Genomic DNA, 11,670 nt, shown 5'->3' with positions numbered 1-11,670 from the left:
CAATATTTATGTATGGAGTGGAGTTTGCAACTGAAAAGAAACTTTGTGTTCACAACAAACTATGTGAAGGACGGCTTTCACACACAATTATCTCTCAGAACTGTGCATGTGGAGAGACGTTCTTTCATCTAGCACAAAAAGAACGCTTTGCAGGAGAAAATGTTACTCTGGTTCTCAGTCTGTTTCCTAGTGCCGGTTTGAAGTTCCTGCAGTTTTCACTGTAAAACCGAGTTGGAGCTAGTACCTACCAATATATATGTATGGAGTGTTGTTTGTAAATGAAAAGAAACTTTTTGTTCCCAACAAGCTAGGTGAAGGACGGCTTTCACACCCACTTATCTCTCAGAACTGAGAATGTGGAGAGACGTTCGTTCATCTAGCACAAAGGGAACGGGTTGCAGTAGAACTTTTACTCTGGTTTCTCTGTCTGTTTCCTAGTGCCGGTTTGAAGTTCCTGCAGATTTCACTGTAAAACAGAGTTGGAGATCGTACCTACCCATATATATGTATGGAGTGGAGTTTGCAAGTGAAAAGAAACTTTGTGTTCCCAACAAGCTTGGTGAAGGACGGCTTTCACAGCCAATTATCTCTCAGAACTGAGCATGTGGAGAGACGTTCATTCGTCTAGCACAAAGGGAACGGGTTGCAGGAGAAAATAGTACTAAGGTTTCTCAGTCTGTTTCCTAGTGCCGGTTTGAAGTTCCTGCAGTTTTCACTGTAAAACCGTGTTGGAGCTAGTCACTCCCCATATATATGTATGGAGTGGAGTTGGCAACTGAAAAGAAAATTTGTGTTCCCAACAAGCTATTTGAAGGACGGCTTTCACACCCACTTATCTCTCAGAAGTGAGCATGTGGAGAGACGTTCGTTCATCTAGCACAAAGGGAACGGTTTGCAGGAGAAAATGTTTCTCTGGTTTCTCAGTCTGTTTCCTAGTGCCGGTTGAAGCTCCTGCCGTTTTCACTGTAAAACTGATTTGGAGCTCGAACCTCCCCATATATATGTTTGGAGTGGAGTTTGCAACTGAAAAGAAACTTTGTGTTCCCAACAAGCTAGGTGAAGGACGGCTTACACACACTCTTATCTCTCAGACCTGAGCATGTGGAGAGACGTTCGTTCATCTAGCACAAAAGGAACGGGTTGCAGGAGAAACTATTACGCTGGTTCTCAGTCTGTGTCCTAGTGCCGGTTTGAAGTTCCTGCAGTTTTCACTGTAAAACAGAGTTGGAGCTAGTACCTACCAATATTTATGTATGGAGTGGAGTTTGCAACTGAAAAGAAACTTTGTGTTCACAACAAGCTATGTGAAGGACGGCTTTCACACACAATTATCTCTCAGAACTGTGCATGTGGAGAGACGTTCGTTCATCTAGCACAAAAGGAACGCTTTGCAGGAGAAACTGTTACTCTGGTTCTCAGTCTGTTTCCTAGTGCCGGTTTGAAGTTCCTGCAGTTTTCACTGTAAAACCGAGTTGGATCTAGTACCTACCAATATATATGTATGGAGTGTTGTTTGTAAATGAAAAGAAACTTTTTGTTCCCAACAAGCTAGGTGAAGGACGGCTTTCACACCCACTTATCTCTCAGAACTGAGCATGTGGAGAGACGTTCGTTCATCTAGCACAAAGGGAACGGGTTGCAGTAGAACTTTTACTCTGTTTTCTCTGTTTCCTAGTGCCGGTTTGAAGTTCCTGCAGATTTCACTGTAAAACAGATTTGGAGATCGTACCTACCCATATATATGTATGGAGTGGAGTTTGCAAGTGAAAAGAAACTTTGTGTTCCCAACAAGCTAGGTGAAGGACGGCTTTCACACCCAATTATCTCTCAGAACTGAGCATGTGGAAAGACGTTCATTCATCTAGCACAAAGGGAACGGGTTGCTGGAGAAAATAGTACTAAGGTTTCTCAGTCTGTTTCCTAGTGCTGGTTGAAGTTCCTGCAGTTTTCACTGTAAAACCGTGTTAGAACTCGTACCTCACCCTATATATGTATGGAGTGGAGTTTGCAACTGAAAAGAAACTTTGTGTTCCCAAAAAGCTAGGTGAAGGACGGCTTACACACACTCTTATCTCTCAGAACTGAGCATGTGGAGAGACGTTCGTTCATCTAGCACAAAAGGAACGCGTTGCAGGTGAAACTATTACGCTGGTTCTCAGTCTGTTTCCTAGTGCCGGTTTGAAGTTCCTGCAGTTTTCACTGTAAAACCGAATTGGAGCTAGTACCTACCAATATTTATGTATGGAGTGGAGTTTGCAACTGAAAAGAAACTTTGTGTTCACAACAAGCTAAGTGTAGTACGGCTTTCACACCCACTTATCTCTCAGAAGTGAGCATGTGGAGAGACGTTCGTTCATCTAGCACAAATGGAACGGTTTGCAGGAGAAATTATTACTCTGGTTTCTCAGTCTGTTTCCTAGTGCCGGTTTGAAGTTCCTGCAGTTTTCACTGTAAAACCGAGTTGGAGCTCGTACCTCCCCATATATATGTATGGAGTGGAGTCAGCAACTGAAAAGAAACTTTGTGTTCCCAACAACCTAGGTGAAGGAAGGCTTTCACACTCACTTATCTCTCAGAACTGTGCATGTGGAGAGACTTTCGTTCATCTAGCACAAAACGAACGGTTTGCAGGATAAACTTTTACTCTGGTTTTTCAGTCTATTTCTTAGTGCCGGTTTGAAGTTCCTGCAGTTTTCACTGTAAAACCGAGTTGGAGCTAGTACCTACCCATATATAATTCTGGAGTGGAATTTGTAAGTGAAAAGAATCTTTGTGTTCCCAACAAGTTAGGTGAAGGACGGCTTTCACACCCACTTATCTCTCAGAACTGAGCATGTGGACAGACGTTCGTTCATCTAGCACAAAGGGAACGGGTTGCTGGAGAAACTTTTACTCTGGTTTCTCAGTCTGCTTCCTAGTGCCGGTTTGAATTTCCTGCCGTTTTCACTGTAAAACAGAGTTGGAGATCGTACCTACCCATATATATGTATGGAGTGGAGTTTGCAAGTGAAAAGAAACTTTGTGTTCCCAACAAGCTAGGTGAAGGACGGCTTTCACACCCAATTATCTCTCAGAAATGAGCATGTGGAGAGACGTTCGTTCATCTAGCACAAAGTGAACGGGTTGCAGGAAAAAATATTACTCTGGTTTCTCAGTCTGTTTCCTAGTGCCGGTTTGAAGTTCCTGCAGTTTTCAGTGTAAAATCGTGTTGGAGCTAGTCCCTCCCCATATATATGTATGGAGTGGAGTTGGCAACTGAAAAGAAAATTTGTGTTCCCAACAAGCTATGTGAAGGATGGCATTCACACCCACTTATCTCTCAGAACGGAGCATGTGGTGAGACGTTCGTTCATCTAGCACAAAGGGAATGGGTTGCAGGAGAAAATGTTTCTCTGGTTTCTCAGTCTGTTTCCTAGTGCCGGTTGAAGCTCCTGCCGTTTTCACTGTAAAATTTATTTGGAGCTCGAACCTCCCCATATATATGTATGGAGTGGATTTTGCAACTGAAAAGAACTTTGTGTTCCCAACAAGCTAGGTGAAGGACGGCTTTCACACACACATATCTCTCAGAACTGTGCATGTGGAGAGACGTTCGTTCATCTAGCACAAAGGGAACGGGTTTCAAGAGAAACTTTTACTCTGGTTTCTCAATCTGTTTCCTAGTGCCGGTTTGAAGTTCCTGCAGTTTTCACTGTAAAACCGAGTTGGAGCTAGTACCTCCCCATATATATGTATGGAGTGGAGTTAGCAAGTGAAAAAAAACTTTGTGTTCCCAACAAGCTAGGCGAAGGACAGCTTTCACACCCAATTATCTCTCAGAACTGAGCATGTGGAGAGACGTTCGTTCATCTAGCACAAAAGGAACGCTTTGCAGGAGAAACTTTTCCTCTGGTTTCTCAGTCTGTTTCCTAGTGCCTTTTTGAAGTTCCTGCAGTTTTCACTGTAAAACCGAATTGGAGCTAGTAGCTCCCCATATATATGTATGGAGTGGAGTTTGCAAGTGAAAAGAAACTTTGTGTTCCCAACAAGCTAGGTGAAGGACGGCTTTCACACCCAATTATCTCTCAGAACTGAGTATGTGGAGAGACATTCGTTCATCTAGCACAAAGGAAACGGGTTGCAGGAGAAACTTTTACTCTGGTTTCTCAGTCTGTTTCCTAGTGCCGGTTTGAAGTTCCTGCAGTTTTCACTGTAAAACCGAGTTAGAATTCGTACCTCACCCTATATATGTATGGAGTGGAGTTTGCAACTGAAAAGAAACTTTGTGTTCCCAACAAGCTAGGTGAAGGACGGCTTACACACACTCTTATCTCTCAGACCTGAGCATGTGGAGAGACGTTCGTTCATCTAGCACAAAAGAAACTGGTTGCAGGAGAAACTATTACGCTGGTTCTCAGTCTGTTTCCTAGTGCCGGTTTGAAGTTCCTGCAGTTTTCCCTGTAAAACCGAGTTGGAGATAGTACCTACCAATATTTACGTATGGAGTGGAGTTTGCAACTGAAAAGAAACTTTGTGTTCACAACATGCTATGTGAAGGACGGCTTTCACACACAATTATCTCTCAGAACTGTGCATGTGGAGAGACGTTCGTTCATCTAGCACAAAAGGAACGCTTTGCAGGAGAAACTGTTACTCTGGTTCTCAGTCTGTTTCCTAGTGCCGGTTTGAAGTTCCTGCAGTTTTCACTGTAAAACCGAGTTGGAGCTAGTACCTACCAATATGTATGTATGGAGTGTTGTTTGTAAATGAAAAGAAACTTTGTGTTCCCAACAAGTATGGTGAAGGACGGCTTTCACAAACAATTATCTCTCAGAACTGAGCATGTGTAGAGACGTTCGTTCATCTAGCACAAAGGGAACGGGTTGCAGGAGAAACTTTTACTCTGGTTCTCAGTCTGTTTCCTAGTGCCGGTTTGAAGTTCCTGCAGTTTTCACTGTAAAACTGAGTTGGAGCTAGTACCTCCCCATATATATGTGTGGAGTGGAGTTTGCATGTGAAAAGAAACTTTGTTTTCCCAACAAGCTAGGTGAAGGACGGCTTTCACACCCACTTATCTCTCAGAACTGAGCATGTAGAGAGACATTCGCTCTTCTAGCACAAAGGGAACGGGTTGCAGGAGAAACTTTTACTCTGGTTTCTCAGTCTGTTTCCTAGTGCCGGTTTGAAGTTCCTGCAGTTTTCACTGTAAAACCGAGTTAGAACTCGTACCTCACCCTATATATGTATGGAGTGGAGTTTGCAACTGAAAAGAAACTTTGTGTTCCCAACAAGCTAGGTGAAGGACGGCTTACACACACTCTTATCTCTCAGAACTGAGCATGTGGAGAGACGTTCGTTCATCTAGCACAAAAGGAAAGGGTTGCAGGAGAAACTATTACGCTGGTTCTCAGTCTGTTTCCTAGTGCCGGTTTGAAGTTCCTGCAGTTTTCACTTTAAAACCGAGTTGGAGCTAGTACCTACCAATATTTATGTATGGAGTGGAGTTTGCAACTGAAAAGAAACTTTGTGTTCACAACATGCTATGTGAAGGACGGCTTTCACACACAATTATCTCTCAGAACTGTGCATGTGGAGAGACGTTCGTTCATCTAGCACAAAAGGAACGCTTTGCAGGAGAAACTGTTACTCTGGTTCTCAGTCTGTTTCCTAGTGCCGGTTTGAAGTTCCTGCAGTTTTCACTGTAAAACCGAGTTGGAGCTAGTACCTACCAATATATATGTATGGAGTGTTGTTTGTAAATGAAAAGAAACTTTGTGTTCCCAACAAGCATGGTGAAGGACGGCTTTCACAAACAATTATCTCTCAGAACTGAGCATGTGTAGAGACGTTCGTTCATCTAGCACAAAGGGAACGGGTTGCAGGAGAAACTTTTACTCTGGTTCTCAGTCTGTTTCCTAGTGCCGGTTTGAAGTTCCTGCAGTTTTCACTGTAAAACTGAGTTGGAGCTAGTACCTCCCCATATATATGTGTGGAGTGGAGTTTGCATGTGAAAAGAAACTTTGTGTTCCCAACAAGCTAGGTGAAGGACGGCTTTCACACCCACTTTTCTCTCAGAACTGAGCATGTAGAGAGACATTCGCTCATCTAGCACAAAGGGAAAGGGTTGCAGGAGAAACTTTTACTCTGTTTTCTCAGTCTGTTTCCTAGTGCTGGTTGAAGTTCCTGCAGTTTTCACTGTAAAACCGAATTGGAGCTAGTAGCTCCCCATATATATGTATGGAGTGGAGTTTGCAATTGAAAAGAAACTTTGTGTTCCCAACAAGCTAGGTGAAGGACGGCTTTCACACCCAATTATCTCTCAGAAATGAGCATGTGGAGAGACATTCTTTCATCTAGCACAAAGGGAACGGGTTGCAAGAGAAAATTTTTCTCTGGTTTCTCAGTCTGTTTCCAAGTGCCGGTTTGAAGTTCCTGCAGTTTTCACTGTAAAACCGTGTTAGAACTCGTACCTCACCCTATAGATGTATGGAGTGGAGTTTGCAACTGAAAAGAAACTTTGTGTTCCCAACAAGCTAGGTGAAGGACGGCTTACACACACTCTTATCTCTCAGAACTGAGCATGTGGAGAGACGTTCGTTCATCTAGAACAAAAGGAACGCGTTGCAGGAGAAACTATTACGCTGGTTCTCAGTCTGTTTCCTAGTGCCGGTTTGAAGTTCCTGCAGTTTTCACTGTAAAACCGAATTGGAGCTAGTACCTACCAATATTTATGTATGGAGTGGAGTTTGCAACTGAAAAGAAACTTTGTGTTCACAACAAGCTAGGTGAAGGACGGCTTTCACACCCACTTATTTCTCAGAAGTGATCATGTGGAGAGACGTTCGTTCATCTAGCACAAATGGAACGGGTTGCAGGAGAAACTATTACTCTGGTTTCTCAGTCTGTTTCCTAGTGCCGGTTTGAAGTTCCTGCAGTTTTCACTGTAAAACCGAGTTGGAGCTCGTACCTCCCCATATATATGTATGGAGTGGAGTTTGCAATTGAAAAGAAACTTTGTGTTCCCAACAAGCTAGGTGAAGGACGGCTTTCACACCCAATTATCTCTCAGAAATGAGCATGTGGAGAGACATTCTTTCATCTAGCACAAAGGGAACGGGTTGCAAGAGAAAATTTTTCTCTGGTTTCTCAGTCTGTTTCCAAGTGCCGGTTTGAAGTTCCTGCAGTTTTCACTGTAAAACCGTGTTAGAACTCGTACCTCACCCTATATATGTATGGAGTGGAGTTTGCAACTGAAAAGAAACTTTGTGTTCCCAACAAGCTAGGTGAAGGACGGCTTACACACACTCTTATCTCTCAGAACTGAGCATGTGGAGAGACGTTCGTTCATCTAGCACAAAAGGAACGCGTTGCAGGAGAAACTATTACGCTGGTTCTCAGTCTGTTTCCTAATGCCGGTTTGAAGTTCCTGCAGTTTTCACTGTAAAACCGAATTGGAGCTAGTACCTACCAATATTTATGTATGGAGTGGAGTTTGCAACTGAAAAGAAACTTTGTGTTCACAACAAGCTAGGTGAAGGACGGCTTTCACACCCACTTATTTCTCAGAAGTGAGCATGTGGAGAGACGTTCGTTCATCTAGCACAAATGGAACGGGTTGCAGGAGAAACTATTACTCTGGTTTCTCAGTCTGTTTCCTAGTGCCGGTTTGAAGTTCCTGCAGTTTTCACTGTAAAACCGAGTTGGAGCTCGTACCTCCCCATATATATGTATGGAGTGGAGTCAGCAACTGAAAAGAAACTTTGTGTTCCCAACAACATAGGTGAAGGAAGGCTTTCACACTCACTTATCTCTCAGAACTGTGCATGTGGAGAGACTTTCGTTCATCTAGCACAAAACGAACGGTTTGCAGGATAAAATTTAACTCTGGTTTCTCAGTCTATTTCTTAGTGCCGGTTTGAAGTTCCTGCAGTTTTCACTGTAAAACCGAGTTGGAGCTAGTACCTACCCATATATAATTATGGAGTGGAATTTGTAACTGAAAAGAATCTTTGTGTTCCCAACAAGCTAGGTGAAGGACGGCTTTCACACCCACTTATCTCTCAGAACTGAGCATGTGGACAGACGTTCGTTCATCTAGCACAAAAGGAACGCTTTGCAGGAGAAACTGTTACTCTGGTTCTCAGTCTGTTTCCTAGTGCCGGTTTGAAGTTCCTGCAGTTTTCACTGTAAAACCGAGTTGGAGCTAGTACCTACCAATATATATTTATGGAGTGTTGTTTGTAAATGAAAAGAAACTCTGTGTTCCCAACAAGTTAGGTGAAGGACGGCTTTCACACCCACTTATCTCTCAGAACTGAGCATGTAGAGAGACATTCGCTCTTCTAGCACAAAGGGAACGGGTTGCAGGAGAAACTTTTCCTCTGGTTTCTCAGTCTGTTTCCTAGTGCCGGTTTGAAGTTCCTGCAGTTTTCACTGTAAAACCGAGTTAGAACTCGTACCTCACCCTATATATGTATGGAGTGGAGTTTGCAACTGAAAAGAAACTTTGTGTTCCCAACAAGCTAGGTGAAGGACGGCTTACACACACTCTTATCTCTCAGAACTGAGCATGTGGAGAGACGTTCGTTCATCTAGCACAAAAGGAACGGGTTGCAGGAGAAACTATTACGCTGGTTCTCAGTCTGTTTCCTAGTGCCGGTTTGAAGTTCCTGCAGTTTTCACTGTAAAACTGAGTTGGAGCTAGTACCTCCCCATATATATGTGTGGAGTGGAGTTTGCATGTGAAAAGAAACTTTGTGTTCCCAACAAGCTAGGTGAAGGACGGCTTTCACACCCACTTTTCTCTCAGACCTGAGCATGTAGAGAGACATTCGCTCATCTAGCACAAAGGGAACGGGTTGCAGGAGAAACTTTTACTCTGGTTTCTCAGTCTGTTTCCTAGTGCTGGTTGAAGTTCCTGCAGTTTTCACTGTAAAACCGAATTGGAGCTAGTAGCTCCCCATATATATGTATGGAGTGGAGTTTGCAATTGAAAAGAAACTTTGTGTTCCCAACAAGCTAGGTGAAGGACGGCTTTCACACCCAATTATCTCTCAGAAATGAGCATGTGGAGAGACATTCTTTCATCTAGCACAAAGGGAACGGGTTGCAGGAGAAAATTTTTCTCTGGTTTCTAAGTCTGTTTCCAAGTGCCGGTTTGAAGTTCCTGCAGTTTTCACTGTAAAACCGAGTTAGAACTCGTACCTCACCCTATATATGTATGGAGTGGAGTTTGCAACTGAAAAGAAACTTTGTGTTCCCAACAAGCTAGGTGAAGGACGGCTTACACACACTCTTATCTCTCAGAACTGAGCATGTGGAGAGACGTTCGTTCATCTAGAACAAAAGGAACGGGTTGCAGGAGAAACTATTACGCTGGTTCTCAGTCTGTTTCCTAGTGCCGGTTTGAAGTTCCTGCAGTTTTCACTTTAAAACCGAGTTGGAGCTAGTACCTACCAATATTTATGTATGGAGTGGAGTTTGCAACTGAAAAGAAACTTTGTGTTCACAACATGCTATGTGAAGGACGGCTTTCACACACAATTATCTCTCAGAACTGTGCATGTGGAGTGACGTTCGTTCATCTAGCACAAAAGGAACGCTTTGCAGGAGAAACTGTTACTCTGGTTCTCAGTCTGTTTCCTAGTGCCGGTTTGAAGTTCCTGCAGTTTTCACTGTAAAACCGAGTTGGAACTAGTACCTACCAATATATATGTATGGAGTGTTGTTTGTAAATGAAAAGAAACTTTGTGTTGCCAACAAGCATGGTGAAGGACGGCTTTCACAAACAATTATCTCTCAGAACTGAGCATGTGTAGAGACGTTCGTTCATCTAGCACAAAGGGAACGGGTTGCAGGAGAAACTTTTACTCTGGTTCTCAGTCTGTTTCCTAGTGCCGGTTTGAAGTTCCTGTAGTTTTCACTGTAAAACTGAGTTGGAGCTAGTACCTCCCCATATATATGTGTGGAGTGGAGTTTGCATGTGAAAAGAAACTTTGTGTTCTCAACAAGCTAGGTGAAGGACGGCTTTCACACCCACTTTTCTCTCAGAACTGAGCATGTAGAGAGACATTCGCTCATCTAGCACAAAGGGAACGGGTTGCAGGAGAAACTTTTACTCTGGTTTCTCAGTCTGTTTCCTAGTGCTGGTTGAAGTTCCTGCAGTTTACACTGTAAAACCGAATTGGAGCTAGTAGCTCCCCATATATATGTATGGAGTGGAGTTTGCAATTGAAAAGAAACTTTGTGTTCCCAACAAGCTAGGTGAAGGACGGCTTTCACACCCAATTATCTCTCAGAAATGAGCATGTGGAGAGACATTCTTTCATCTAGCACAAAGGGAACGGGTTGCAGGAGAAAATTTTTCTCTGGTTTCTCAGTCTGTTTCCAAGTGCCGGTTTGAAGTTCCTGCAGTTTTCACTGTAAAACCGTGTTAGAACTCGTACCTCACCCTATATATGTATGGAGTGGAGTTTGCAACTGAAAAGAAACTTTGTGTTCCCAACAAGCTAGGTGAAGGACGGCTTACACACACTCTTATCTCTCAGAACTGAGCATGTGGAGAGACGTTCGTTCATCTAGCACAAAAGGAACGCGTTGCAGGAGAAACTATTACGCTGGTTCTCAGTCTGTTTCCTAGTGCCGGTTTGAAGTTCCTGCAGTTTTCACTGTAAAACCGAACTGAAGCTAGTACCTACAAATATTTATGTATGGAGTGGAGTTTGCAACTGAAAAGAAACTTTGTGTTCACAACAAGCTAGGTGAAGGACGGCTTTCACACCCACTTATTTCTCAGAAGTGAGCATGTGGAGAGACGTTCGTTCATCTAGCACAAATGGAACGGGTTGCAGGAGAAACTATTACTCTGGTTTCTCAGTCTGTTTCCTAGTGCCGGTTTGAAGTTCCTGCAGTTTTCACTGTAAAAGCGAGTTGGAGCTCGTACCTCCCCATATATATGTATGGAGTGGAGTCAGCAACTGAAAAGAAACTTTGTGTTCCCAACAACATAGGTGAAGGAAGGCATTCACACTCACTTATCTCTCAGAACTGGGCATGTGGAGAGACTTTCGTTCATCTAGCACAAAACGAACGGTTTGCAGGATAAAATTTTACTCTGGTTTCTCAGTCTATTTCTTAGTGCCGGTTTGAAGTTCCTGCAGTTTTCACTGTAAAACCGAGTTGGAGCTAGTACCTACCCATATATAATTATGGAGTGGAATTTGTAACTGAAAAGAATCTTTGTGTTCCCAACAAGCTAGGTGAAGGACGGCTTTCACACCCACTTATCTCTCAGAACTGAGCATGTGGACAGACGTTCGTTCATCTAGCACAAAAGGAACGCTTTGCAGGAGAAACTGTTACTCTGGTTCTCAGTCTGTTTCCTAGTGCCGGTTTGAAGTTCCTGCAGTTTTCACTGTAAAACGGAGTTGGAGCTAGTACCTCCCCATATATATGTGTGGAGTGGAGTTTGCATGTGAAAAGAAACTTTGTGTTCCCAACAAGCTAAGTGAAGGACGGCTTTTACACCCAATTATCTCTCAGAACTGAGCATGTGGAGAGACATTCATTCATCTAGCAAAAAGGGAACGGGATGCAAGAGAAACTTTTACTCTGGTTTCTCAGTCTGCTTCCTAGTGCCGGTTTGAAGTTCCTGCAGTTTTCACTGTAAAACCGAGTTGGAGCTAGTACCTA

The sequence above is a fragment of the Camelus bactrianus genome, chromosome 3 (genome assembly GCF_048773025.1).
Source record: "Camelus bactrianus isolate YW-2024 breed Bactrian camel chromosome 3, ASM4877302v1, whole genome shotgun sequence".
In the NCBI taxonomy this organism is placed as follows: Eukaryota; Metazoa; Chordata; class Mammalia; order Artiodactyla; family Camelidae; genus Camelus; species Camelus bactrianus.
This window is presented reverse-complemented; position numbering follows the sequence as displayed.